Genomic DNA, 27,662 nt, shown 5'->3' with positions numbered 1-27,662 from the left:
TTCTTAGAAGGAGAAGAATAATGGGTCACTCTGGGTCTGGCCAGCCAGTACAAGATGTCTCACAAACACCAGACCTACCTGAACTGAAGTGGCTGCCGAGAGCTGCCCAGAAATGAGCTTGACCCTCTTAGGACAACCACAGCTGACAGAATCCATTGCAGGACAACTTCTCCCTCTCTTTCTTTTGTTTGGGGCAGTGCCTGAACCACTGCAAGCTAAATGTAGACCCAGAGAGGCAGGCAGATACCAACAATGTCAGGCAATGCCCCCATGGAATATAAACAGTCACATCTGTGTCTTCCCCACCTGGTACAAATTGCTGTGTATCACCTGTCACCACGTTATAAAGCAGCGAGCTGTGCCCTTGCAGGTGCCAGCTCCCCGTGAGACAGCTCCATGACCCTTGCCTATCCATTAACCTCTTTGCAACAGCAGTGAGGCTGGTGTCTGCCCAGTACCATGGACCCCTGGGGAATGGTGGGCAACATGGACCCCAAAGCATGGCTGCGGGGCATGGGCCAGCATTGCCAACCCAGAATGATCTCACGTAGTCTTGAAGTGAAAACCAACCTTCTTAGGCAGGAACTGCTTGATTTCACATGAAATATCCAGGCACCCTCCAGCACCTGTGGCAGTGACCACCACTGGAAGCTGAGCTGGTGTCCCCTGTTGGTGCCACACTGTGCCTTACTCTCCCACCCATGCAACTATCGGTACCCAGAGGAGTGTGTTTCCAACCTCACAGGGACTGTGCCGTACCTAATTTGTTAGTTTTGTGCCTTCCAGTTTCGATGCTTGTGGACCTGATGGTCTCACTGCTGCGGCAGGTTGAAAAGGGAAGGACATCCTAAATTCCCCTGGTTTTGTGGACATAACAGGGCTCATGTGGCTGGTAATGAGGTCTGGTACATCCAAGGCATGGTTCAGCGCTCATGCTGAAACACTCAAAGCCTGGCTTAGGGCAGGAAAATAAAACGAAGATGCTAAACCACTTCCACTCCCCATCTTTAAAAATACCCCATGGCTTTCTTCCCTACATAAGGTGCAACACAGTCATTTGCATCTGTTAGGCAGAGAGGCAGAGAGGGAGGGCACTCAAACAGCTCACAATGTTTCTTATCCATTTGGCACCCGTGCAAATGGTGATACCCTGGCAGAGTGCCAGGCTCAGTGAACAACCCTTCAAAGAGATACATTGTCAGGTGTTGGGACCCTAAAATTAATGGAACAGAACAGATTAGGATAGGATAGGATAGGTTATTTCAGTTGAAAGGTACCTAAAACAATCATCTAGTCCAACTGCCTGACCACTTCAGGGCTGACCAAAAGTTCAAGCATAGAATCATAGAATCATAGAATGGTTTGGGTTGGAAGGGACCTTTAAAGGTCACCTAGTCCAACCCCCCTGCCATGAGCAGGGACGTCTTCAACTAGATCAGGTTGCTCAGAGCCCCGTCCAACCCAACCTTGAATGTTTCCAGGGATGGGGCATCTACCACCTCTCTGGGCAACCTGTGCCAGTGTTTCACCACCCTCATTGTAAAAAATTTCTTCCTTAGACCTCCTTTAGTTTAAAACCATTACCCCTTGTCCTATCACAACAGGCCCTGCTAAAAAGTTTGTCCCCATCTATCTTATAAGCCCCCTTTAAGTACTAAAAGGCTGCTATAAGGTCTTCCCAGAGCCTTCTCTTCTCCAGGCTGAACAACCCCAGCTCTCTCAGCCTGTCCTCGCAGCAGAGGTGCTCCAGACCTCTGATAGTGGCTCTCTTATGGACCCACTCCAACAAGTCCACATCCTTCCTGTGCTGAGGGCTCCAGAGCTGGACACAGCACTCCAGGTGGGGTCTCAGCAGAGCAGAGTAGAAGGGCAGAATCATTTCCCTTGAGGTGTTATTAAGGGCATTGTCCAAATGTCTCTTAAACACTGAGAGGCATGGGGCATTGACCACCTCTCCAGGAAGCCAGTTCCAAGCTTCCTAGATATCAGCTCTGTATGGGCCACGAAATCTAGCCCCTGCTTACACACACAAGCATCTTTCACATCCTTTCTCATGCCTTCCTGTGGCCAGCATAGCACCTGCACCTCAGCATCCAAAGTACATCTGCCTTCCCCATACTGGACATTTAGATAGGATACTTGGCTCAAAGCTTAGGCTGCTTAAGCTGGGCTGCAGATAAAGACCTGTCTCTACTGACGTCCATGTCAGTCTTAACTTTGGCTTCAATGAGGAGTTAACATTGCCCTATACATTGATGACTTGCTGTTTGGCAGCAACCATGCAGGACATCAGGCAGAGGCCACAGCCATTCTTGTCCTTATACTGCTCTGACAAGCAATTTGCTGTGTGACTCTCAGTCACACCACTTTTTCATGCCTCAGTTTCCCCCTCTGTATCTAAAAGGAAGCCCAAGTTGAAAAATGCACCTTCCCCTTCTTTATGAAGTCCTTTGATACAGACATCTAAGTACAACATAAGAGCTAACATTGACCTTCACTTTCCTTTACTGTGTCCAGACCTATTTAGTGCCTATTTATGGCAACCTGGTCATTAGCACTATAAGAACAAATTCAGCACAAAGAAAGCTTTAAACCACTCAAGTGGGGTGTGCCGGGCTCTTAGAACAGCTATTGTACAGTACTTTCCTCTTTGCCCTATCAAAAGACAAAAGCTGCATTTGATGATTGAAGACACAGAAACCAGAATAGCAACGGGAGGTCCTCCTGCAAGAAAGGAATTCCATATTCCTAAACCCCACATTTCTCCTTTCCTCCTTGGACCTCCCCACAGGGGGATCGGTGCAGGACTTTTCCCCCAGCTTCCAGCTCACTCCTTTCAGCCCCTCAAATCAGTCCTGGGCTAAGCTATTCCAGCATTGTCAAAGAGCTTGTGATTTGCACATTTTTTTTGTCGGTCTGTTTTCAGATAAACAATGGAGCAGGCAACTGATGTGAGATGTGGACAGTCTCTTTGTCAGGCAGGGAGCTGCTGCCACTTGCTGGCATCCTGTCATGTACAAGTGAAAAGGTTTTTCCTTCTGCAATTCTTCCCATGGAAGGTTTCATGGGTGAAAACACATTGAAAGGAAGTGATGCACTTTGTGCTGAGCCTGGAGGAATTTTTCATGTGTGGTTTCAGGTTCCCTTATAGCTCTCTTAGTACCCGTGGGCCTTACTATTGCAGTTTTCCTTTTATTTTCTCTCTGTCCCTCTTCCTGGAGCCGGCCTGCTCAGCTCTGGCTCTAAAGCCAGGGGAAGACCAGAGGCCTTTGCTTCACTGAAACTCAGAGACAATGAGAGGACCTGAGTTAACCAGATCTTCCACAGCTCTCAGGCTGAACTAAAATCAGGCTGGAGTGGGATATTCATGTTCAGATGCGAACAACAGTGAGATTGCTTCAGAGAGAAAGCCACCTAAGAATCCTATTGTGAAAACATAATGTCCTGGTGGGTTTAATTTTAATGAAAACAATTGTGGTAGCAGCTTGATATCCCTTGAAAACCCATGCACAGGTGTTGCTGTACGCTTCTATGGGAGAACTTATCTTGGGCCGCATATCTCCGGGACACAGGGCTCTACCCACCCTGGGGACAGTGATGCACAGACATCAATATGATGGATACAAAATGTCCGTTTATTTAGCTGCGTCACATGCTTATATAGCTCTTGCGCTTCCTGTTCCTGCCACTCCTATGGGGAGGAGTCTATCTTTCCGTCACATCCCGTGATCTTCCGGTCGCCGATCCCTGTCTATTCCCCTACACACAGGCACCCACTGTACGTACACTATCTATATATTTTGTCACTCAGTCATTTCTTGTCTTTCATTCAATTCCATTTCAAAATGCCCATCTGGCCTATGTTTCCAGCAACATAGCAAACTAACTCCAGTCTTGATCAGTCCTAGGGATGCACCCACAATTCTGTGTAAACAATGCTGCGGGAGACATGGGTTTAGTAATATTTTCCAACTCAGCTATGATGGGAATGGAAATCCATACCCTCCTCAAAGAGGCACTAGGTTGGGCAAGTAGATGCAGCGAGGAGGGAAATATAAAAGCGCAAAGACTAGGTCTTACAAAATGGGCACTTTACTCCAGGTGTCAGACCCCGTTGATGCTTGGAGGATGCTGTGTTCTCTGAACAGACCTCTTCTGGCACCCATGTTTCCTGGGAGAAGAGGCTTAGAGGTATTTTATGGTTGACACAAGCTGTAAAGAGGGGATTCATTCCTCCCAGAAAGTGAACCCCAAAATGACTGGGGAACACCTTTCTTCCCAGGAGGTGAAACTATGCTGTGGATCATGTAAACGCAGAGAAAGCTCCATTTGTTTGTTGACTGTTGGTTTAGCTGGAGATTAGATAAAGCTTAATTAATGCAGTCCAGTTATGCTTTCTAGGTTAAATTCTCGACACACAGATAAAAATTATTACAGAAAGTCACAGGCTTACTCCAGCAGAAGTCAAAGGAAGAGAGGGCCTTTTTACAAAACAAACCTTATTAGCGAGTTGTTATCTGGTCCATGCTCACAGCCTCCTTTGCTTAGCAGACCAAGAGTATCACCCTGGGAAAAGCCCCAGAAACAATCTCTCAGGCATGCCCTTTTATGACCCCAGATATCTATTTTCTACATTCATTTGCAAATATTCTGCAGTATGTTGGAGTTGATCTTTTATCATTAGGAAAACATCAATTCATTTACATGTATGTTCACAGAATCACAATGACTTTGCAACTGTCTTATCAGAAACCTTCAGGGTCACAGTGACCTGTAAGTACGTATTAACAGCAGCCTCATTCACAAAAATCTTACCAAAACCTCATTACCTTCCAAGCAGATTCTGATCAAACAAATTAACGCACCACGAGCCCTTCTTGCCTTTCACCTGATTTACAAACACAATGCCATCTTCTGGGTCAGATCAAATCACTCCTGTTTCTGTTACACTGATCAACCAAGTTCCCAAAGAAACTGGAGTCAATTCTTTCCAAAGCCTTTTTAGGAGTCTAATTCCTGCCTGGTTATGCCACTACAGCTACCCAAAACATCTGTATGGTCAAGTGGCAGCCAAATGGAAAAGAAATGGACTGAAGCCAGTATGGTGACCAAAGGAGAGAATAATACTAAGCAGTAGCATGACTGCCTCAAGCTCCCCAAAACACCTCTGGAAACAGGACTAAATAACAAAAAAGTACCTTGAAGTTTGAAACACCTCAAGATTATGAACCAAAGTAGGCAACACAAGGGAGAGGAAGGGAGCCAGGTGTAACAAAGGCAGAAGAAGTTTTCTGAGCCCTTCCCCAGAGAAAACAAAGCCTGCAACCCAGGGCTGAGGATAGCAAAATGCAGCGGAAAGACGATGAGAGAAGGGAGCAGCTGAGGCCAGCTGATATCCAGAGCTATGGCCACAACATCAGTGGGAGCACAGCCAAAATGACATGAAATCTGCAGCAGCATTGCCAAAATAGCATCCCCCTGGCTGAAACGCCACGAGCCTCTGGGTCAGCTACAGGCCAGCTACCGCAACCGAGTCAGGCAGTTCCCAGGGGCTATGCCTCCTGTTATCATGCTCAGTGCTATGTCAAACCATTTGACGGGTCCATAGCACCTTTCAGCAGGACAAGAGGGTCACTAGAAGAGCACGGCTTGTGCAGCGCAAGCCAGGGGGCATGGTGAACAACCTGGTGAACAACCCCTGCTCTAACTCTGCTGCATTTGTAGCTGAGGAGCCAAGCGTGTGCTCCCAGCACAGTGAGGACGGGCCTCCTGAGGAGAAGAAGCAGCTGAGAAGAGGAAGGCATTCAAACCAACCAGAGGAGGCTGTCAGTGCTGCCTGTGGAGCTTGCCAAAGGAGCAGAAAGGGTAAATGGGAAGAAATAATGATCAGTCAAAATATTTGTATTACACGTGGAAGAGAAGAAAATGGAAAGGGAGGTAAAGTATAGCATGCTAAGACTCCAAATAGGTATTTCCATTTTTCCTCTATAACACATCCCCACCCTTTCTGCCCATTTTCGTATGGAAGCCAAACACTCCAATTCCCGATCCCACCGACTTTAATAACTTTCAAACTTATTGGCCAATTTTGATTAAATTTACTGAGACACAATGATATCAAGGATGATTTCATTCCCATATGAGTTGCCGTGGTCAGGCAGAAAAGATAATGTATCCTATTTGAGAGACCAGTATAAACTCACCATTTACCAAGCATCCGAGAATCCATGTGTGCACGTGCCTCTGCAGGGGTGTGGAAGAAAGAGGACGAGAGAGGTGTCCAAATGCCAGTAACAGCTCTGGTCAAGTTCATACGGTCGTAGATGTTGAGGCCAGTCAAGCTCTAGACACTGTCTTGCTGATGATGTGTTTGGGAGGCACGCTACTTGCAGCGGCACAAAACAAGCTCTCCTTTTGCTTGCATGTGCATCACACATTTCAGATTATGCCCTCAAGTGCTAAGGTTGGGGAAGCACTGCCCTAACCCCTAACCACACACCTGCAGACACCTGCCTGCCCTTTCTATGTGGGGGAAGAGCCCTTTCCTGTCTCCAAAGCACAAGCAAGAAGCTCCCACCTACAGGCAAGTGGGAGGCGACTTGACACAGGTGTTCTCCTCCTGCTGTTTGGCTATATACAGGCAGTGCTAAAAACCAACCTGCATAAACCACCGGAATAGGAACAGAAAGCATAACAGAATGATCATATGCCTGGTAGGAGGCCAAATGCTGACAGTAAAGCAGCCTATACGGGCTTGTTAACCTACTAAAATAACATAACTCTTTTCCCACCAGCACATTCATCCATGACTTCTGCCACAACAGGTCAGTAAAGATTTATTTACCAGGTCTGCGGCACAAAGGGTAGGAAATGCTAGCTGGACCCTGCTGGGAGGCTGGAGAAAAACGCAGCAAACAGCAGCAAACTGTTGTGCTGGTGGTGAGCATAAGTGCTTCAGTGCTTTTCCTCTTGCTGAAACCTCCGATGGTGGCTATAAATCTTTTGCTGCCACTTGCAGTGGGTATTTACTAAGTACAGCATCAGCACATGTTGTACTAGTCTGTCAGTCCTCAGGATAGCCTAGCAAAGGAGCAGAAATAGTTTTGCAACAAAGGCAGGTTCAAGGAATGAATGCCTCAGCACTGATGTCTCCACTGCACTGGCTGCCTGTGGAGTTGGAAAACTAGGAAACTAAGGATCACAATACAGAGAACAAGGACATTAATTCTGCCTAAATAACAGACTGCATTTCCTCTACCCGGCTGTTCTGGGGAGCTAATTACACAGATTCCCAAATCAAAGAAATATAAAACAGTCTGCAAACGATTGCAATGTTGATGTGTTGGCAGTCCAAACCATGACATATGGTCCTTCAGTATGCCATCCTAGAGAACAGGCTCACGAGCAACGCTCATTACGCAAAATAATGTCGTAAATAACAGAAAGAGGCTGATTTTAGAAATGTACTTGAGGTGGCCTCCCTGCTTAGCCCCACAAGAAGACAGACAGTGTTTCACAGAGCTGCTGCCAGCCTGGTGATAGGTTCCCAAATGTACCTCCCTTGAGGGGGAAGGAAGGTGAATCATATCCAGACAGGATCCCAGCTCAGTCAATACCCACACACAACCTTTGCTAAAACAGCACTAAGGTTGCAAAGTCAAGATTTCAGCACTAACGCTCGCTGAGTACCGTGTGGATGTGTGTGCCACCAGCCCTGTTTCAGGAGCTCCCCATGGCAGTGTGCGAGCCCTCACACCACTCATCAGCAGGATCCAGACCTCAAAGTTCACCACCTGGACCCCGGCTGTGGACCTTGTGGAGTAAGGGATGTCTGCACAGACCACCTGTAGGCCAGGAGGGGAGAGGGGTAAGGCATGAGCGCCTGAAGGGCTTTCACATACCTTCGCCCACAGCAGCCGCATGGAGGTTTGGTCATCTGCGATCCCAGCTGAGGAGGTGAGCATCGCTCCTGGTGACACAGGGCTTGCGCCATTCCCCAAAAGTGAGACCCTTCCTCTCTCCTCCTCCTTCATGCTGCCCTTGCCTGAGCTCTTCCTCTTCATCCCAGCAGCACCTCACTTTGTACCTTTGCCACCTGACCCACCGCCATCACCCCACCTCGGCCCCTGGTCAGCCCCTCAGTTTGTATATACCCTCCACGGGCACCCTGGTACTAGCCCAGCCAGCATGCCTGGCTTCGAGCAGAAACCCCGAGGACCAGACCAGCACTCCTCCCTGGCAAGAGCAGAAGTGAATTTCCCTGGGCAAAGGTTAAGGACAGAACTGATTTATTTTCTCCTTCCCCTTGGGGCTACAAAGTTCAGCTGCACAGAGCAGCATCTGCACATCGAGCAGCTTGGGGAACTGAGATCAAAATTTCGGCCCAGATGACAGGTAACCTGGGCTCCCATTCCTGCATCCTCAACCCACCCTCCTGCCCCATCAGAACCACAGGGTGGTAGGGAAAAGGCATGGGGGAGTGCAACCCACCACACCACTCCTCCCTTAAGGTCATAATTTTGCTGCTTGTAGCCCTGGGCGATGGATTATTTTTACGTGCCCGACACTTGCTCTGGACGCAAGCAATTTGCTGTGGAGTTTATTATTCCAGGAGAGGCTAAAGGGGCACAGTGCCATTGCACTTGCCTGCCTTACTGCACACTGAAATCCCAAATTCTGGCACGCCGAGGGCCCCAGGGTGCCCTCCTCCACACTGCCTGTGTCTGGGCTTCAAACAGGCAAACATAACTCTGGTAATGCAGAGGAAAGCTTGAAGAGACCACAGGAGCCTTGTCCCTCTTGGGAAGGAGGCAGCAGATAAACAGGATTAGGGAATTTTGCATAGCTCAACCTGCCAATTTCTGCAAAAAGGAAACGTAGGCAGTGCCTGCAGCCCTGATTCAGAGAAGCCTTTGAAATGCCTGCCAGGCAAAACACGTTAAGATACGAGCTGCCTTTCCTCCATAACAGGGTGCAGTGGAGGGAACAGCCCTCCTCTGTGGAGCCCACCCAGCGCCAGGCACAGTTTGTGGTGTGTAGCTGGACGGTGAGAGCCCTGGGAGCCAGGCAAGGCAGGCCTGATCCTGCGTCACTAGCTCCAACTACTGCCGGGATTCAAACAGGGAGGTCAGCTGCAAGATGTTCTGTTATGGGCCGAACCTAAAAATGTCACTAAGAATTGGTTTCACAGGGAAATCTTGAAATTTTTTCACTTGTTGGTTTTGGTTTTTTTTAAAGAGCAGACCTGAAAACTAAAATATTTGAAATGGGGTAGGAAGGGGTTGGATTTGGGGTTTTCTTTGGAGAACGTGTTTAGATCTCCAGGTGAAAATGGTTAGTTTTCAACTTTCCATCAGAAAGGCAGCTATTCCATGGGGAAATACTGGCCTGCACCTGCTAGCTCTGACACCTAGTCTCACAGCAGCCTGCATATTCTGCAGTGGTTTGGACTTTGTCCTGCAGGAACATGGTATTAGAGGGGCCACCCTAGCATCACATAACTCCGACCTCAGGAGTCTCGCACCCCCAGGATGAGAGGACATGTCTGTAACTTGCCTCTGCTCCGGGACAAGAGGAAACTCCATCATCTCTCCCCAAAAGCAGAGTTCCCGGCATTCTCTCCCCACTCCTGGTCATGGCACCAGAGGATAAATGCTGATTTTTCAAGTGAGCTTTCTGCAAGCAAGCACACTGTGAAGCCCACAAAGGCTCCGTTCATTAAACCCAGGGGGAGCATACTGGGAGAAAGGGCAGGAGCACTGTAAAAGTAGGTTGCTGCTGTGTGATCAGCTCCATGGTGGTCCGACCCAGCTCGTACAGTGTCACTGGACTGCCGTGTTGGTAATACTTGGCATTATCACAGGCAGCTGTGCCTTTTTGCCCTTCAGGCTTGGCTGGGGATGGTGCCTTGAAAGCACAGAGCCAGGTTTGAGCAGTTTAGCGGAGCTGGGGAGAGGGGAGAGAAGAAAATCAGAGCAGAAACTACCACAGCCTAAGCACTCCTTGTGGCACACCATAGGGGTGCTCTGACAGGGACAAGGACCCCCACTGAAACAACAGTAGCATCCATGATCCTGGCCAGAGGACAAGCAGCTCTTCCCACTGCCTCTGCCACAGAGCCAGAAATCTCCAGTGAAGAGCTGGGGTAGGCACATGGGGACAGAAACTGTCATGAAATGATGGAGCTGGTCTGGAGCATGGCAAAGCCCAGCCCAGGGTTTTTGAGGCAGGACCAAGCCGTCCCTTGGAAACACGGATGAAGGGATGCACAGACGAGGTCTGCAGCAGTGCGCGTGTCCCCTGGGGTGGGAATGAGGCGACTGGTGCAGGTGGTGGTGGTGTATGGTGGTAAAGATTTCCTGAGTGCCCGAGGTGCTCATACAGGAATTGGCCATGTCTCTACAAGCGAGGGGAGCGGGGCAGCCCTCAGGCAGCTGCCAGCAGCAGAGAGTGAGGCTGGTGTTCCCCAGTGGGGAGCGTCAGGTCGGTGTGGCCAGTCTCGTCTTTGCAAGAAGGCTGAGTCTGCAGGCCTTGCACCTACAGGGCCAAATCAAACCCCAGCACACGTGAACACAAAAAAAAAGCTGCACTCCTGGAGTATTTAGTTCTAACCAAGTCCATCTAAAATGAAGAAAACTCTAAGCTTTTAGTTCAGATACATTTTTTAATTATTTATTTGCAGATTTATTCGAAAAGCTTTCTTTCAAAGTTGGTCTGGACAGCCTTTCATTAAAACTACTTTTCTCCTGCACAAGTGGCACCCACCACTAGCGAGTTATATGAGCAAAGAATTAAGTGAAGAATTATGTCTAGTTTCCCTGCATCTGATCTGAATTTTCCCTCTTTAGCATTGTATGATATTTTTCCTCTCCCTTAGGGTACGCTTGTCCTTGGATGAGATTTTAGTGTTACTCTTAAATCCTATTTGGATGGGCTTTTAGCAAGCACCAGACAGCTGAAAGCTTGGTTGCACAGCATGCAAGATAGGACCATTTGGTACACGCTGCATAGAGGAGGCATGGGGAGAAGCTGCTTCTTCAGACAAGGTCTCAAGTGTGGTGGGCAGGTTTCCAAAGCAGTCCACCCCTTCCCTGCTCTCCTGGGCCTGGGGGGCTGCAGGTAACCTGCTTTGTTGGCCCATTCCACAGAGACCCATGTCCAGTCACATCACCCACCTTCATGGCCCAGCTGTCGCAGCGTGTTCAGCCAGGCCCTGTTGGCTCTTAGGAGCCAGCAAGCACAACAAGCACAATGGCGAATCGGCAGAGGCATCACCCAGAGGCGATGCCCAGAGCTGGGAGGAAGGTGGAAGACCTGGGGTGGAGGAAGGGATGGTGGCGCCAACAATGCTGTTCAATGACATGCCGATGGAGATCCTGGCAGCTGCCATGCTCGCTAGCAGGCCAAGAGATGGCCGTGCTGATTGGCAAGCTGAGCTGTGTCCTGTGCTGTCCCAAGCATTGATGCAGTTGGATGCTAAATGTTCATAAACATTGGACCTGAAGCTTTATCCATGATGGAGCCCTGAGAAGAAACTCAACTCCCTCTCCAAGTCTTTCTCTCTCAGCTATAATGTATTTCAAGTTACATATATGCAGAGGTTGCTTAGGACATTAGAATCAGGCAAGAGAAGCTGTAAGTAAACAAAAATTGTCAAAGAAAAGTTAAAAAAAATCAAATATCCCACAGCAGTCCGAAGTAATAGCTCAGCTGCTATAAAAAGTGAAATTAAACAGGTCAATCTGTAGAGCTGTGCCATCTTATGCCAAATAAAGGACCTAGCTTCTCATCTGCTAGGCTATTTCAACATTTGCTTTTCCAAGAATCCATCTCTCCACCAGTAGTGATGTCAAATAAATCTTCACTAAAATGTAAAAATGTTTATGATTATACTTGCTGACCCGTCCCTTTATTAAATGAGGACAATAGGATGATGCCCTGATATTTGCTAATGGGTTACTCCCATCTAGCCTTTTCTTGTTTATCCAGATCATCTGTTTTCATTTCATCATACAATAGTTGCCAATAAAATTAGGTCAATTAAATTAAAGGTCTATTATGTTCTTTGATATCAGGCTGAGACCTTTTTTCTTTCCTCAGTCAATGCTCTGAGAAGATTTTTGACAGGGCAGCTGGGAAATCTGGAGTAGATTCTCATCTGCTGTAAATTGGTTTAACTTTTCAGAAATCAATAGAGTGACATCAGCTTACCCCAGCTGAGGGCCTGAACCCTGATGTGTATGAATAAGCCTCAAGCCTGTCTTTGGGCCAAGATTTAGATCTGGAATTACTCCCTCAGGCAATCTCAAAGACCTTGTATACTTAGCAAAGTGTTAGCAGTTACCTATAGCATATACGGTGCTGTTACACCATGATCTCTTCCCTATGTAAATATTCCTATTCCAGTATAAAAATGACCTTTTAGATTTAACTTTAAATGTGAGCTATTCCCAAGAGGTGTAAGTGAAATCAATAAAAGACTCTAATGTCACATAGTAGTGACTGCATGAAGCTGCCTGCTTTGGTTTTCTGATATAAAACATTTTGCTGCATTTTTTTCCAGTTTAGACATGACCTTAGTATCTCATTCAGTGGTTACTGAAATAAAAAGGCAAACAGAGGAGGCATGTTCTATGTCTTAACAAAATCCTAAGCTTGAAATGCCATTAAAGTCTCTTAAGAACGGGTAGTGCATATTACAACTATAAATGGTCTAATTTGCAGACAACCCCTTCATTCTGCAACACCTTTGAAAGTGAATTCTCATTTCTGGACCAGGCTTCCAGTGAATTTTTGCCAAAATCAGCTGCTTCTTTGAAAGCAATTTTAGCTATTCATCCTTTATGAAAAGGCTAAGGCAGGGTGCCCATAGTTTATTTCCCTGCCTTACCTGAGACAAATGCTTTGTGAAGAGCTGAACACGCCCCACACACGGAACAGGTAAGTGAGGGGAGCTCAACCACTTTGACTATCCCCAGCGTGACTCATGACTGGTGGGGTCCCCAGTCCTGCCTCATCTTCTGTTCACCCATAGCACCTCTCACATGTCTGATAAAAACACAACAGGGAACAGCCTCTCTTGTGGTGGGGCAGGACGGATGCCTTCAGTCAGACAGAGATGCTAGGTTGCAAACAGGGGATCCAACCCATCCAAGGGAGTGCCTTGGGGCAAGATGTCTTGTAGGAGACATACAAATTCGCTTGTACCTCCTAAGCAGTTGCAACCGGTAGGTAAGCCATTAGAGGCACTGGGGACATGGCTTGGCAAGGTTTGGGGGCTGCAGTGTGAGGCCAGGCTCTCAGTCACCAGGAAGCCTTGGACTGCAGCCTCTAGCAGCAGGACGCGTGGCCTGCCTGGTGGAAAACCTGTACTGTGGCAATCGCAGCAGGGCGAGGGGATGGAGGAGCTCCTTCTTTAGGCACAGATGTGTAGCAGCTGCTTGTGCAAAAGGCCTTGTGCTGGCACATGGTCAGGGAGAGAGATGAAGCTGCCAGAGCATCTGGGGACTACCTCAAAAGAGGCTTACCAAAAGGTGTTGGGCTGCAGTCCCACAGATTCCTGGTGGAGTGAGGGACACCAACTGGAACTGGCCGAGTGGTTTCCTTCAGTCTCATCTCATAAGGTGTGGCTGAGACTTGCCTTTCTAGAGCCTGAAATGGCAGGGGTTGGGAAGACAAAGAGTTTCATATCTGTCTTAGAGGCCCAAGATATTCTGAATAACCCTTTAGATGGCATAGAGAAGTAGGTTTGCTCACATCACCCCAGGATACATTTTCTTTTTTGTGTTTTAGTGTCTTCCCCTAATAATAAAGAAGGACTGCCAATCTTTTCTGTAAAATTCTTACAGGGCTAGTGAAAATGTTGAGAATAAACCTAACCAAGATACCATCATCTAGGTTAGGTGACAGTGCTGGATGCTTTTTTCAACTTGAAAACAGAGAACCTCCCTTAATCCTCTCTCTGAATGCTCTGTTGCTCTGTGAGAAGACATCTGTAAACCTTTAACTTGTCATATCAGTACTGCTATTATATTTGCATCTCCAGCCCTATCTTAGCAATCATTCTGAAGAGCTGGTGCACACGTAGAAACTGTTTTAACTGTCTTCCTGCAGACTGGATGGTAAAGGTAGCACAATCCTCACCAAGCCTAGACAAACTCTGCTGTGAAAGGAAGGCAAATAAAGACCTGGAAGAGCTCCTTCACAGAGATTGAGAGGAGAGAAAATGTTTACCCGAAAACCTTAAAACAAACTTGGGAATTAACACTGAACAGATTTGTGTGTATTTCAAAGTGAGAGACTTTGTAAGCAAAGCTTTATTTAACTCTCTGCTGTCACAAATTCAAACAGAGAAACAGCTCCTAACCCTAATTAACTCAAAATGTTTGACATCTTAGAAAAGCTTTGAAGTACAGAAGGGCTTTCTATCAGCCAAACCTACAGTGCAGACCAGAAGCTTCCCTATTCAAACTTCAAAGTTTTTCAGTTTGCATCAGGCATTGTACAAACTACATGCAACCTCACACAAGATCCAGCAATGTATTTTGCTCCTAGAACGCACTTTTTCTAGCACAAAAGCTTTAAAGTAATCTCTGCATTTCTAACTGTATGCAGAAATCCCAACTTCTTTTCAGACCCAAGGGACATGAAAATGAATACAGGACATATTACCACACTGGCAAAAGGCAAGGCAAAAATGTCCCTTGCATGGTGTTGCAAGGGGGGTAGGACAAGTGGTCAGGGGCAAATCTTCCTCTGAGCTGATCTCCTCTCTGCCTCTGAGCAAGGGATGGACCAGAGATATCCCAAAGTTTCTTGTCACGGCAGTCCCTATTCATTTATGGGTTTCCGACTGTAAACAGTCTCTGAAAAAATGCGAACAAGACTTGGTTGCTCGTTGCCTGTTAGTGACCCTGATGCATGCAGTTTCGTCAGCTCTGTGTAGAGCTAATTTTTGCTGAACAATCACAGCTAAGCTGCTGGAAAGCAGCATGTCATCAATTTCAAGAACTGTAAAGGTGAGCTTCCTCCCAGGAGATCCACACCCCTCCTGTAATTGTCAAATTAATGGAGCTACGTTGGGGTAAAAGTGATGTAAATGAAGAGAACACTTACTTGGCAATTTATGTGCTGTATCAGGAAAACATTATCACTTCTGACATATCAGGCAGATTCTCTGTTCACTGACACCTTTGTAATGTAACACTGATTTTGATTAAATCCTTAGGCAATGATTACATCAGGAGAGCTACACCACTGAAAAAAAGCTGCAGCATTTCCCACACGTGGTCCACGTTAAATATCAGTGATGTTGACTTCCATGGGGTTATTTCTGTGTAGAAGCGAAGCAGTAGAGCTCAGATGCCTGCATTTTTGTCAAGGCAATGCATAACTTTACAGTTACTTCTAGTAACTCACATGGAAACAGCATCTTGAGGTGCTTTACTACACTACAGCTTACAAAGCAAGCAGTGGTAGTCCCAGTGGTGCCACAGGTAACTACTGCTTCTCATCATGTGAAGCCTGAGAGCCACAGCCAGGAGAGCTTGGTGTCACAGCAAGAGAGAAAGGGAAGGGCATGCTTATATTTGACATGCTTATGGAAGGAACAGGATTTGACCAACAAAGGCAGCAGCAGAATGACTTCTCCATCTCCAGATATGCATCATGTCTATGGTTCACTGATTCACTCACGATGGTGGATTTTAACAGGAAGTAGAAGAATAAAAGTACAAACTTGCTGAACAAGATAATCTGAGTTTGTATATAGAAATCTTTTCCATAAAGACAGATCTTTCTTTAGGTCTTTAGATCAAGGCCTTCATATCAAGGTACCCCAATAAGGGTTAATGCTCCCTTTGACCAAAACTGAAGCTTTGCTGCAATAAGGATTAGCCTGGGAGCTGTGGAAGAAAATGCACCACACTCAGGGTAAGCCAGGGTGGTGTGCTCGGTCACGGGGCTGCCCAAAGGGTTTGCAAATGAGGGACATCTGGACTGCTAAGTCACACATGCAGAGAAAGCCTCTGCTGCAAGCCATGGCCAGATGGCAAAAGCATGCAAGAAAAGCTGTGTCTCATGTGCCTCTCATACAGGACATGAGATTTGAGAGTATAATACAGGAAATCTGTGTTGGAAGAGGTGGCTGAGAGGCTTAGCCCTGACTGATGGGCGAGGGGTGTCCATTGCTAAAAACAGCAGAGGTGTGCAGCTCCTGTGCAGGATGGGGCATGCAGCAGCAGCTCCCATCTGTGGCACCCACACACCCTGGGGGACCCTGTCCACCACCTGGGCAGCACCCCATGTTTGCTGAGGAAAGATGCTGCAGGTCATCTCTGGCCTCTCCACTGGGTTCTCTTCAGGCCAGAGCTGCCGATGAAGTCAGCTGCCTATTTTAAGAGGTCTGCCTTGGCTGGTCTCCTCTCCTGGCTGTTGAGGCTCAGCCTGGGCCTTGCTGCACCTCGCTGCGGGCATCTCTGTGTGGGGAAGTAAGCACTCTCCCTGAAGGCTTTCCCCTGGAAGAGTGGAAAACCACCAGCAGGTCTCGGCAGGAAAGCGCAATTGTTCTAAGAGAAAAGAACGATGAGATAATGCATGGACAGGGGTGGGTGGCAGTGAGAGGAAGGAGCAGTCATTTAATAGTCTGATTTACTGAGCAGGGGTTATTTACAACAATATCCACAGTGCAGTGATAGAGCTGTGGCTTTTGTGGGGGTGATGTATCTGAGCCCAGTTCTAACAGGCAGGGGGGGTCCTCTGTCACAGGTCCTGGCTTTCCTTTCCTGCCAGGTAGACTGGACACCTGGAGTGCTTTTTTCTTCCCCTCCTCCCGTTTGCTAATGGGAAGAGGAATTCCACCGCATTAATCTGGGAGCAAAAGCCGAGAGAACAAAAAGCAAACATTGCAAGACTTACAAAATCACAAAAGCTGGCAGCACTGTGTAGATTCGTCTGTACGTTACTCATTCTAGAATAACTAAGGAAGACTTAACCAGCCCACTGGCAGAGACAGGGACACGTGGTGCCTTGTAAAATTCAGAGAAAGAACAAAGTAAAAAGGTAGCACAGCCCAACTCCCTGCAGATGCAGAATTGCAGCGTGAGAGTCTTGTGGATCTAGTCTCTCCCTGTGAATGCCCTTGTTCCCTGCTGTATCCCCAAATCCTTGCAGATTTCAGCACAAACAGGTACTCCTTGAGGCCTTTACTAAACTGCAGAGGAAACAAAGTCCATATGACAGGAGCATGAATTAAGAAAACCGGCTTATTAACTCCAGGCAGTGGCCAAGTCAATGTGTCTAGACTGCATCCAGTAAATGCTCCTTGTGCCATGTGGGAAGACCAGCTTTGATTCTCACTGCCTCTGGCATTTCAGTGGCAAGCAGCATTTTGTTCTATAAACTTGTCCTTAGTTCACTCACAGTTTTCCACAATGCTCTTGGGACTTGTTTGATATAACGATCTCCTCAATGTCACCACAGTAAGGACGTGGGAGCCACATCCTGTGTTCCTCATGAATTTGATACTTTCAGGGCTGCAGAAATATCCACTCTGAGGCTAACATCTCAAAGAAAAAGTTAAAGATGCCCTTTCCAAAACGTATCATAGTTGGATGCTTTGAGTCTTCTCTCAAGTCCAGAGCTTCAAAACCAGTTCCCCATGTGGAGTCATGGCTTAAATGAGAACAACAGTTTGCATTTTGTTTCAGGACAGCCGTTTATTAAAAATGCCAAGACAAGCAACTTTCCAGGGAATCACACTAGCCCCATTTCTACCTGCTGAAGGACAGCTGTCTTAACCAGCCACTGCTCAGACCCTTCCCCATAGAGGCATACCAAGCCTAACATCCTGCAGCATCTAGGTCTCCCCTCTTTCACTCCAGTTTGGGTTAGGAAGCATTGAAAGAGGCCTGATATATAACTGTAGGAAACAAGATATTATTAGACACAGTGGTTGTAGTAATATGGTACCTCTGCAGGACAGAAATAAGGTGATTTCTTTTGACAGGAACCAGCAGCAACAGAACCACTGACACTGTTAAAAGTGTCTGTGGCCAAGGAGTGAGAGCCATCTGACAAAGCTAAGTAAATACATTACAGCAACCAAGATAATCCCAACAATGTGGCAGGTAAACACAACAGGTTTTTCTCTGTCTATACGTACACACATGCACATCCATATGTACACATGGACACATGCAAGTATATATGTTCAGGTAGAAGCATTATTCAGACAGAGGTCTAATTTTAAGCTGATGATGCCCGTTAGTGCAAGGTGCAACCAGCAGTTTGGAAGCACTTGGAAGCATTTCCTTTTGTGGGTGCAGAGCTGCTAAATTGCATTGTAGAGGAAGCAACGGCTCTCTCTTAGGGACACTGTGCTGCACAGCCCCAGAAGGCAGGCTGGAGTCTCCACTTCCCCATGTGCCTTTCATTGCAAGTCAGAGCTAGGCTGCAGTTAGGATTTGCTGCCTTATCACCTCCCCCTGCTCCTTTCACTGGAGTTTACATCAGCCTGCATCTGGCCTGGCTCATTTAAACAAAGCCATCAAAGAAAATGTCACTGTGTTTCCCATGCACAAATGGATTTAGAGAGCCCAGCATAGCAAACAGCAATGTAAAACTCACTTGCTTCACAAGTACAGTCCTGCTGATGTAAATCAGAATACATATGCCAAGGGAAAGTTTAACAGTCACCTGGAAAAAACATTAACTTGAGTTACATCTATTTTCTAATGGCATATTGTGTATGTAACAAAACACCCACAAATAATTTTGGGACCCGGGATGTTCCCCCTTCTAATTGTTTTCACCATGGGGGCCGCCAGAGCTCTTACGTGCGCTTTCGACTGCCGCTGTGAAATATGTGTTCCCTGTTTGTTCTTGTTCTGCCTCTGCAGGAAATCAGAGACTCTGGCTTCCTGTAGGCTGCAGATGCTTTATTCTTTGTATTCCCCAAATAGGAAGTCCTGGGGTCATTCTGCCAAATCTATGGAAACTTAATTTTATTTCAACACAGGATTAATCACTAGGAAGTGTCAGGACATTGATGGTCTGATAACAAGACAGTTACAGCAGAAACCTTTTACGGGCACCAGGGCTAAAGCATTTGGCAACAGACATGAAGCTGTAAGTCTCTGCATCAAATGGGGAAGGAAGGCTACCTGATGAGAATTAATGCCGGCAATTGTAATAGTGGTGGTTTTTTTAGTGCCCTGTAAACCTTACCAAACTTTTAAGCCTTTTAATTTTAAGAGGAAGGTAGATTGTTTTTGATGACTAACCCCTGTTTCTGATGACTAAGCTCTATGTTTTTTCTCTACAAATCACAACAGTCTGCAGTGAATGTCCTCTCACTTACCACAGCCCGGCAATGGCACACCTCCGCTCAGGAAGGATTCTGATTTTGCACCCTTGGAAGTCACAGATCAGTCCCTTACTGCCACTGCATGTCAGGAGGTGTGGATTTCTCAGGCTAATGGCTACAATGGGAACACTCGAAAAACCAATTGCTAAGTTTAAGTCCATAGGCTATTAAATGGAGTTTCACCAAGTGTGCTCAGACTTTCTGTTTAAAGCACTGTTTAAACACAGCTAATGCCACACTGCTGGGAGGCTAGAAACTATTATTATTCCCATTGTAAAGGCTGGGAAGAGTGAGGTGCAAAGACCGGGAGCTTGGTCTACTGCCCAAAGAGTTGGGCTCTTCGTCAGCACTGAGGGACTGACAGCATCAGTCTTTCTGCAGTGCCCAGCTTTTGCTCAGGGTTCCAGAGTGCTTGCAGAAGAATTGCATCCAATTTTAACTGATCAAATCCCAACAGCATGACCTCCATAACAGTTCCTCCTGGATTTCCACCTGTGTGGGCAAGCTGTTATAGGCCCTGTCTCTCGTACTGCACCCTGCTCGGCTCATTAGACATTTTTACACTTCTTCTGAGGTCTAGCTTTAGGGACAGGTACAACCCTGTTTTATCATGGCACTGGGCTGTGTTCATCTTAGCCGCAGTTGGGACAGAAATGCAGGTCTGTAAGGGATTAGCATGTTTTATGGCAAGCAGTTAAGGACAAGACAGGGTTGTGCAAAACATTTCATGAATATAACGTGACCTCCTGCCTTAGAGGAAGAGATCTGTCTAAATCATAGGACTTTGTGAAGACAGTATGCTTCTAAAAACATAATTCAGTTTATCATTTTCTACAAGAAGTAAACAGGGAGGGAGGAAAGCAAGAATCCCTTCACGGAGACCAGCAGGCATGTGGTGCCCTGCCGGAACTCCTCTTGCACGGTATACAAATGGAGCTGTCACCTCCTCCCTTCTAAAAGCACTGCAGCAACTGAATATTTCAGTTTCTACCCTTTTGAGCTTGTGTGAAATCTGCTACAGAAAAGCAGTCAGATCAGCCCACTGTGGTTGGCATGCCTCCTCCATCTCCACTGTCTGAAGCCAGAGATAAGAAAAAACAGGTGAGTAAAGGGGTGCCCTCTGCATCCCATGTGGCTGCACCCATCTGCCATCACCCTTCCCATGCAACAAAGCTGAGATGCTCACCAAGGTCTTCAGCAACCCCACAGGCCATTTCCCCTGGCAAATCCAACCCCACAAAAATGTCCCTTGTTAAGCAAGACTAAAATATCAACACCGTGCCCTGGGAATAAACTGTTAGATACACAATTGGTGGAGAGGGCAAGCCTTGGGGCAGGATTGCACCAGTCTTCTGTATGAACCCAGCTCGGCAAAGCTCCCCGCTCCTTGTAATTAATCCCCTTTTCATTCAGTGATGTATCATGGACATTCACCTAAATCCAATAATAAGCCATGGGATTTGAGCATGAGTTTAATATTAAACCCATGGTTAAATGTTCCGCTGAATAGAAATGGAGCCAAAAATTGGCTTATGTGCTCTGCAGAATAGGAGCAGCTTGCTGCAGTTCAGCGTCACTGGAGAAAGGAGATTACTCTGTGAGGATGATTCACTTCACTCAAGCCCAGACATCCCCAAGCTCTGCAAGCCAGATACCACCCTGCTTGTAAAGGAGACTTGAGAAAATGAGAGGCTGGAATTGAGCAGTGATGCATATGACGACTGCCAGAAGACACCCAGGACGTGAAAATAACAAATGCAAAAAGGTTCACTGCAGAGCGTCACTCCCTCAGGGGTCTACATGAATCTGCAGAAACGCTGCATGAATAAAGCGGTGACCTTACCTAACTGACGTATGGCAATTGAGTCAAACCACCGGCACTTCAGTCAGCTTCACTCAGGAGCACTTGTCTACACTACAGAGCCTTTACTAGCAGCTAAACTGGCTGATTTATGTCAACAGCATCTCCTAAAGCAGACTACGCTTATATTTGGAAGGGGGTGTTTTGAAAGATTTATCTTAATGTACTCCCTGAGTAAAATAAACTGTTTTTCTGCTAGTCTAAATTCGGCTTACTCAGTGGGTTTTCCTGACCTACCTAACCTGGTCTGGAAAATAATCTCTTTTCCCCAGAAAACCTTCAGAACATCAGCTTGACTGAGGAGACTGATGCAGCAGCAAACACACATAAAGACGGCAGCCTAGGAGAAATGAAATATGAAGACGACAAGAGCCAGGAAATTTGGGATAAAAACCAGGCAAGGAAAGGCTTACCAATGGTAAATCATTTTTGTTACAGACAAAACCCTACGGAAAAAAAGCTAAATAGCTTATCACAGAAAGAGTCATACTAAAAGCCTGTCACAGAGAGAGTTTACATTAGGGGACAAACAAAAGACATCAAGAAACGCATAAAGTGTTGCCCTGAAGGACGTGTCCTTTTCAGAAATGGCCGGGCTCTGAAGGACAGAGCAATCGGGGATGAGAAGGAAGCTGAGAGATCTTGCTTAAAGGATCCTGCTCAAATTTCTTGAGATATCTGTTTCAGTATTTAAAGTCTGAACTGGAATAGCCCCCCAGAAAGTGAATAACAGCATTTCTTCAACTGAAGGGTTTTACCAGAAGCCCTGTGAAGATTTATGGTGTGCATGTGTGTAGCACAGGGCATGAGCTGGTTACAGCCCCCAGTGGTGGGTGCAAGTGGGCTCTAGCTGACCTCCATACCAGTCAGATTGAGTTGTGGCAAGCAGAGATCTCCTGAGCATGGGACTGTCACCAGTGAGATGCCTTCAGGGCCAGACCAGGGCCCTGGAGCAGGCTGCTCTTGCAATGTGACCAACATCTTTGTGCAGCTGTGCAGAGCTGGGATCAGGGAAAGGGGCAAGGGGTCCAACAGGGGATATACTGAGAATAAGATGACCAGTGAGCAAGAACTGCATTTCACAGAAATAAAAAAAAAAAGAAAAAAAGAAGGATTTCAACACTTGTTCCCCACTCCATGCCAGAGCAGGAACTCAATTTGGGATGGCCCCAACACGGGGAGAAGAGGGAGGAAAAGAAAGCGGACAAAAGGACATGGAGAAAACATGGAGAAAGCTGGACAGGAGTGCCTTGGCAGCAGGCAGCTCAGGCTGGGGCAAAGCTAGCATGCCTGAGATCAGATGTGAGGAGCACTTAATCCTCATCATGGCCATTCATTTCCTCACTGTTTAAAAAAAAATACGTATATTTAAAGGACCTCTCAGGGAAGGCAAGTTCTGTGAATCAGTGTCTGACTATTAGTCGCTGGCCCACATGAAGGCATTAGCAACTTGCAGGACCCCTTTCACATCTGCTCCCCAGGCACCCTGTTAGCTGTGTGCCATTAGAGCTAACCTCACCCAACCTTGCATCGCTGTCATGTTGACACAGCGCTAGTAATGTCTCTCATGGACCTGAGCTCACCCCGGGGAGCTTTCTTGTCCTGCCTTGAAACTCTTTTTTCGAGGTCCTCGGCTTGTTGAAGTGTAAAATGCTTCAGCGTCATGATAGAGAATTCTTCAAAAGGAGGTACTTTCTCTCTACGCCACACCATCCTTGGAGCTTCTCACAGCAACCAAGTTCCTACCCTAAGGTTCCTTTCATCATAACATTGCTCTGCAGAGCACCCCAAAATATATACTGCCAGTTTCCAAGAACTATGGATTGCCAAAGGAAACCTTCAAGCTGCCCAACTCCAAGTTCTCCTAGGTATTAAAGCTTCTTTACCCCTGAGAGCTACCATCAGGCTCCACAGTGCTTCTCCCAGGCTGAAGGGTCACATCTGATTTCAGTCTCCGTCAATGAGGCCCTTCCTGTACACCACAGCCCTGGCCCTGGGCCAGAGAGGGGTGGTGTTCGGGCAGCGTGACCGCTGCAGCTTCCTCGAGTTCCTCATCCCTGCAACAAGGGAAACCCTCGAAGGAGAAGGGACATTTGGAGCCCTTGTGAACTAGGCACGTCCTGAGTTTTCCTGATGTCATCTTCCAAACTGCCAGCCAAAGGCAGCCCCAGGAGGTGAAGACCAGCAGGTCAGCCCAGCCCCAGGGAGCATGGCCACAGCGTAAGGTGACATTTGAGACTGTGTTAAGTGATAGACAAACTTCACAATTCAGGTGCTTTCTGGTGAGAATTAGGCACATGGAAGCACATTTGTAAAGGCATCCAGCGGGGTTTTCATAAGATCCCAATCTCCCAACACACTTATTTCAATAGAAGTTGGGGACTAAGGGGCTTCCCAAAGCCCCATTGCTCCCCCCTCCACCTGGAGCTCCTTGCACATCTGGCCTTCAAGAGTCACTAGCATCACCCACCAGCAGGCTTTCAGCCCTGAAGGCTGTGCCTCCACCACCATCAGCGTCAGCTGTCTGCACTAGCAGTTTGCCTGGCAGGACAAAGCTGAGCCTGAGCAGTCATGCTCACACGGTTGCCTCTCTGTTGAATTAGCCACAACACATGGCCCAACGTCTGTGCAGCTTTACTCCACCACCCTGGCCTCATGCCATCTTCAGGAGGATGTGTAGCACCTGATCTAGCGTGATAGCTGCTTTAATAACATTAACCCATCAAAACCCACATTGTCTGGTGAATAAGAAGCAGCAAAGGTATTCAAAACAGCAGCTCACTGTTTTGTGCAATGGTTGCAATGGATTTGGGTCAGCACTAAGAGCCCTGAAAGTTGATTTACTATCTCATTGAGCCACGGCCTCCGCTACTTGGGAAATTTGAACAACATTTCCAGAAGTACCTAAGTGCTCCTGATAAATTTTATTGCCAAAAATTAATTTCCTTCATTTCCTCCTTTTCCTCCCACTTTCTCCCCTTATTCCCATTATTGTTTCAGGAGCAAAGAATTGATGTCAGTACCATGAATAGCTCTGAATTTATTTGCTTAAAGCTTTGGGTAGGGAGATCTTTTTTTCATTGGAAGATTATATTGGATTTATTGTCTCCTCCTCCTTTCTTGCACCTATGCCTGGCCTCTTCCTCCCTGCACTAGCATCTGAAGACTCCCCCTCAGCTGCTCTTGTAATGGAGGCATCACTACTGAATCATCCCTTCGCATTCAGCTCATTGCTAATCCACCTCTTGCTGATGCCTTCACAAGGGTTGTTCACTTCTTCCTCACATCCACCTCCATTGGTCTGTGGTTTGGGCATTTCTACCCTCAGTCACTCCTGTTACCTCCTCTCTGAATTTCCTCTCTCTTTCTTGTCGCTGGAGCCTCCATTACTGGAGATGGCGCTCACCCCTTTCCCCTACCTGCTGTTTATTTGAATGCCTTCCTCAGATGTCCTCCCAAGCTTCTGGCCTTTCTCCCCCACCACCCTGCTATGAAAGTAGCTACCTTATCGTCATCTTTACAGTCACTGCGGATGCAGCAGGGACAGGCTTGGCAACCTTTTGTTTTGATAATTTTCCATGGGAAACAGATTTCCCTGCTTTGTTTTTGCTTTTGTTTCTCTGCTGTGGCCACCGGAGTCCTGAGACCTCCTCCTTCACCTTCTCCTCATTCTTGTTCTCCTCCGCCTCCTTCAGAGGCAGCTCCAAAGGAAGAAGGCCCGGCTGCTCTTGGAGGCTGGTGATGCAAAGTCAAAGCCTCTCCAAAAGCCTCTCTGCATCTTGTTACGGCTGACTCAGGAGACAGCCATAAGCAGAGCTTCTGCACAAGGTGTGGGAACAGGGAAGGGAGGAGACCAGTCCCTCCCTCGTGCTCCTAGAGATGCTGCTCAGGTCTGCAGGCAGCTGCCTCCCTGCTCTCCAGCAAGGCAGACAAAGTAGGGCAAAAACTGCTGCCCCTTACACCATGGTGTAATCAAAAGAATCATTATCTGCAACATTGCACATGCTATTTAGCATATTGCAATGAGTCTATAGGCAGGTTGCTTGTACTTAATCAAAAACATTGGTTTTCCCACCTCTCCAGGAAAGGAGAGGACATCACAGTCCTTCAGTCCCCCAGGTCCTTTCCCCTCTCCTTACCTACCTGCATCCCTTTGATACCAGCTGTAGGGGCTGGGGCCTCTGAGGGTTTTTTCCTCAGGCTGCCTCTGCTTAGGTGTCTGGGAGCTCCGAAATACCTGGGATGAGCATCACAGGAGGAGGGAATCATACCGAGTGTCTTTCAGAGAGGAGCTGGGGCTCCTTTGAAGAGTTTCAGTTCCCAGATCAGAAGCTGGTTGTTATTATGACAGGTGAAACACACTTCAGAGGAGTGGGCTGCGGCCAGACACATGACTGATAGCCGACAGCTACAACAAAGGAGGCTGCATGCTCTTTTACATCAGGGTCAGGAGCTTTCACACCACATCTTCAGGGAAGGTCTGAAACCACAATCGAGATCAGACCCTTTCTCGTCCAAGCAGCAGCTCTCCCCTCCAGCATAGTCAAGGCCTCCAGAGCAGGAGAAACTCCCTGTGCATGAGCACATCAAAACAGGCTGTCACACCACTAAGTCTGCCCTTACCAGCACCTTCACCATTGTCATTGGAGAAGTCTAACATGCAAAATGGAGGCAGACGATGGATAGGGAACAGGACGCACTCCTCTTCCAGCTCACGCAAAGACCTTTCTTTCAGAGGTATATGAATATAGTCTGTGTAGACAGCATATCAGCTGGCAAAAAATCAGTCACCCAACTAAAAGGGAAAGTTATAGGTTGTTTTGCCAACAAAAAAAAAAAGAAAAAATAGGTTTAAGTGGCAACAAATAATTCAACCAATAGCAGCAACAACCTTTCAGCAACTTGCTGGCTATTCAGTAGCTTTTGGTGCCATTTTTATTAGCTGTATAGAACAGAGATTATATGACCCTATCCAGGTAACACTGTTAAACCAGAAAAAGATACTACTGCAAAAGAGCCTTTTCTGTGGCTTAATTACATGGCCTTGATCCAAACTCCACTGAGGTCAATAAGAATCCTTGCCACTGGCTTTAAAGACTTCGTACAACCAAATACTCCCAGCAGGGCTTTAATATGAAAAAAGACTGAAGTTTAAGCTGCAAAATACAGGATATAATCTGTACAGCAGGAAAGCTGCTGATATAGTCCCATGGCACAGGCAACTGTCATTGATGGGAAAAAGAGATTCTGACCTAACAGGAGAGCTTTAGGGTTTGCATCTTCATTTTCTGTTGACGGACTCAAGAAATGCTTTGGGATTTACATTACTAAACCGGTGCCTAACTAAAAAACGTACACTGTCAGAGGGCCAAAATACATGTCTGTACATCTGGGAGGGGTAGAGTATGTTGACACCCAGAGCTTGTTTTCTTACTGTGCCAAATCTTGATTAGGTTGAAGTGATTGGAAACACTTCCATGGGCTTCAGCAGGCTGGTGATTTAGCTCACTCTGTGGAAAGGGCTGGCACTGTGGAGGGAGCACTATTGCACACCCTGGACTGACTGTTGCTTTGCAGAGCCCTTTTTATAGATGCTTCTTGTTATAAGCAAAAGTACTTACATTAACATTGCAAAACCAAATAGTCTAATGTTGTTACATTTTAAGGCTACATTAACTTGAAAGAGCAGCCAAGTTTGTTGACTAAAATGATTTACACAACTCTAAGGCCACATAACAAGTATTTCTCAATGTCTCAGCAGCAGCTCAAGGGAGCAGAAGCTAAAAATGCCACAGTTCAACAAACAGTTCTGTGTTCCTACTGTTGATAAGCACATCATGTTTCTCTGCAAATAAAACAGTGAGGGGTTGCTTAAAGAAACAAACAAACAAACAAACCAGAAATAAATAAATAACATGAATAATTTCTAAGTACACACTGTCCTGTTTCCCTCCTTCCATTTCCCTCATATAACTCCATTAAAACAGTCCCAACAAATCATCTGCAACATGCCCAGGATTCCCTGATTACCTTCAAACAGGCTGCTGGCTGGCCAAGAGGCAACCCCTAGTGCGGTTGTTTCAACGCAACAGCCCTTTGCTTGGCAGGGACAGGAAAGTCCAGGTGTCAGTAAACTCCATTTACACAAGTTAATCATCCAAGTTGCCCAGGTTGCCTGAGAGATGCTGAATGTCCTCCACCAGGTGCTGTGAGGTAAGCACCTCACAGGGGCCAGCCCTAAGAGCACAGGCCTACACAAGGCCATGGGGCCTTACATGTAATTCCAGTTTGCAGGTGCACCCCCTCATCTGTCAAGTTGCAATGGGAATAGGTCCCATTGGTTATCATCGATTAAGAGCTCAGTCAGGATCTCTACTCAGCTCACCAAAGGGAAGTGTCCAGTGCCTTGCCAAGGAAGCAGGATAAAGTGTAGGTGGT

The 27,662-nt window shown here is 46.9% G+C and overlaps 1 long non-coding RNA gene across 1 annotated transcript in view; it reads right to left on the bottom strand.

Moving 5' to 3' along the window:
* Nucleotides 1-21,585, bottom strand: part of LOC142059776 (uncharacterized) — a 36,469-nt gene extending 14,884 nt beyond the window's left edge. The window contains exon 1 of the long non-coding RNA XR_012661513.1: nt 21,207-21,585. This is a non-coding gene — a long non-coding RNA (uncharacterized LOC142059776). The remainder of the gene's footprint in view (nt 1-21,206) is intronic.
* Between the last annotated feature and the right edge of the window lie 6,077 nt (nt 21,586-27,662).

Source organism: Phalacrocorax aristotelis, chromosome 1 (genome assembly GCF_949628215.1).
Source record: "Phalacrocorax aristotelis chromosome 1, bGulAri2.1, whole genome shotgun sequence".
Lineage (NCBI taxonomy): Eukaryota > Metazoa > Chordata > Aves > Suliformes > Phalacrocoracidae > Phalacrocorax > Phalacrocorax aristotelis.
The sequence above is the reverse complement of the archived record's forward strand: the minus strand, read 5'-3'. Positions and strand labels throughout refer to the sequence as shown.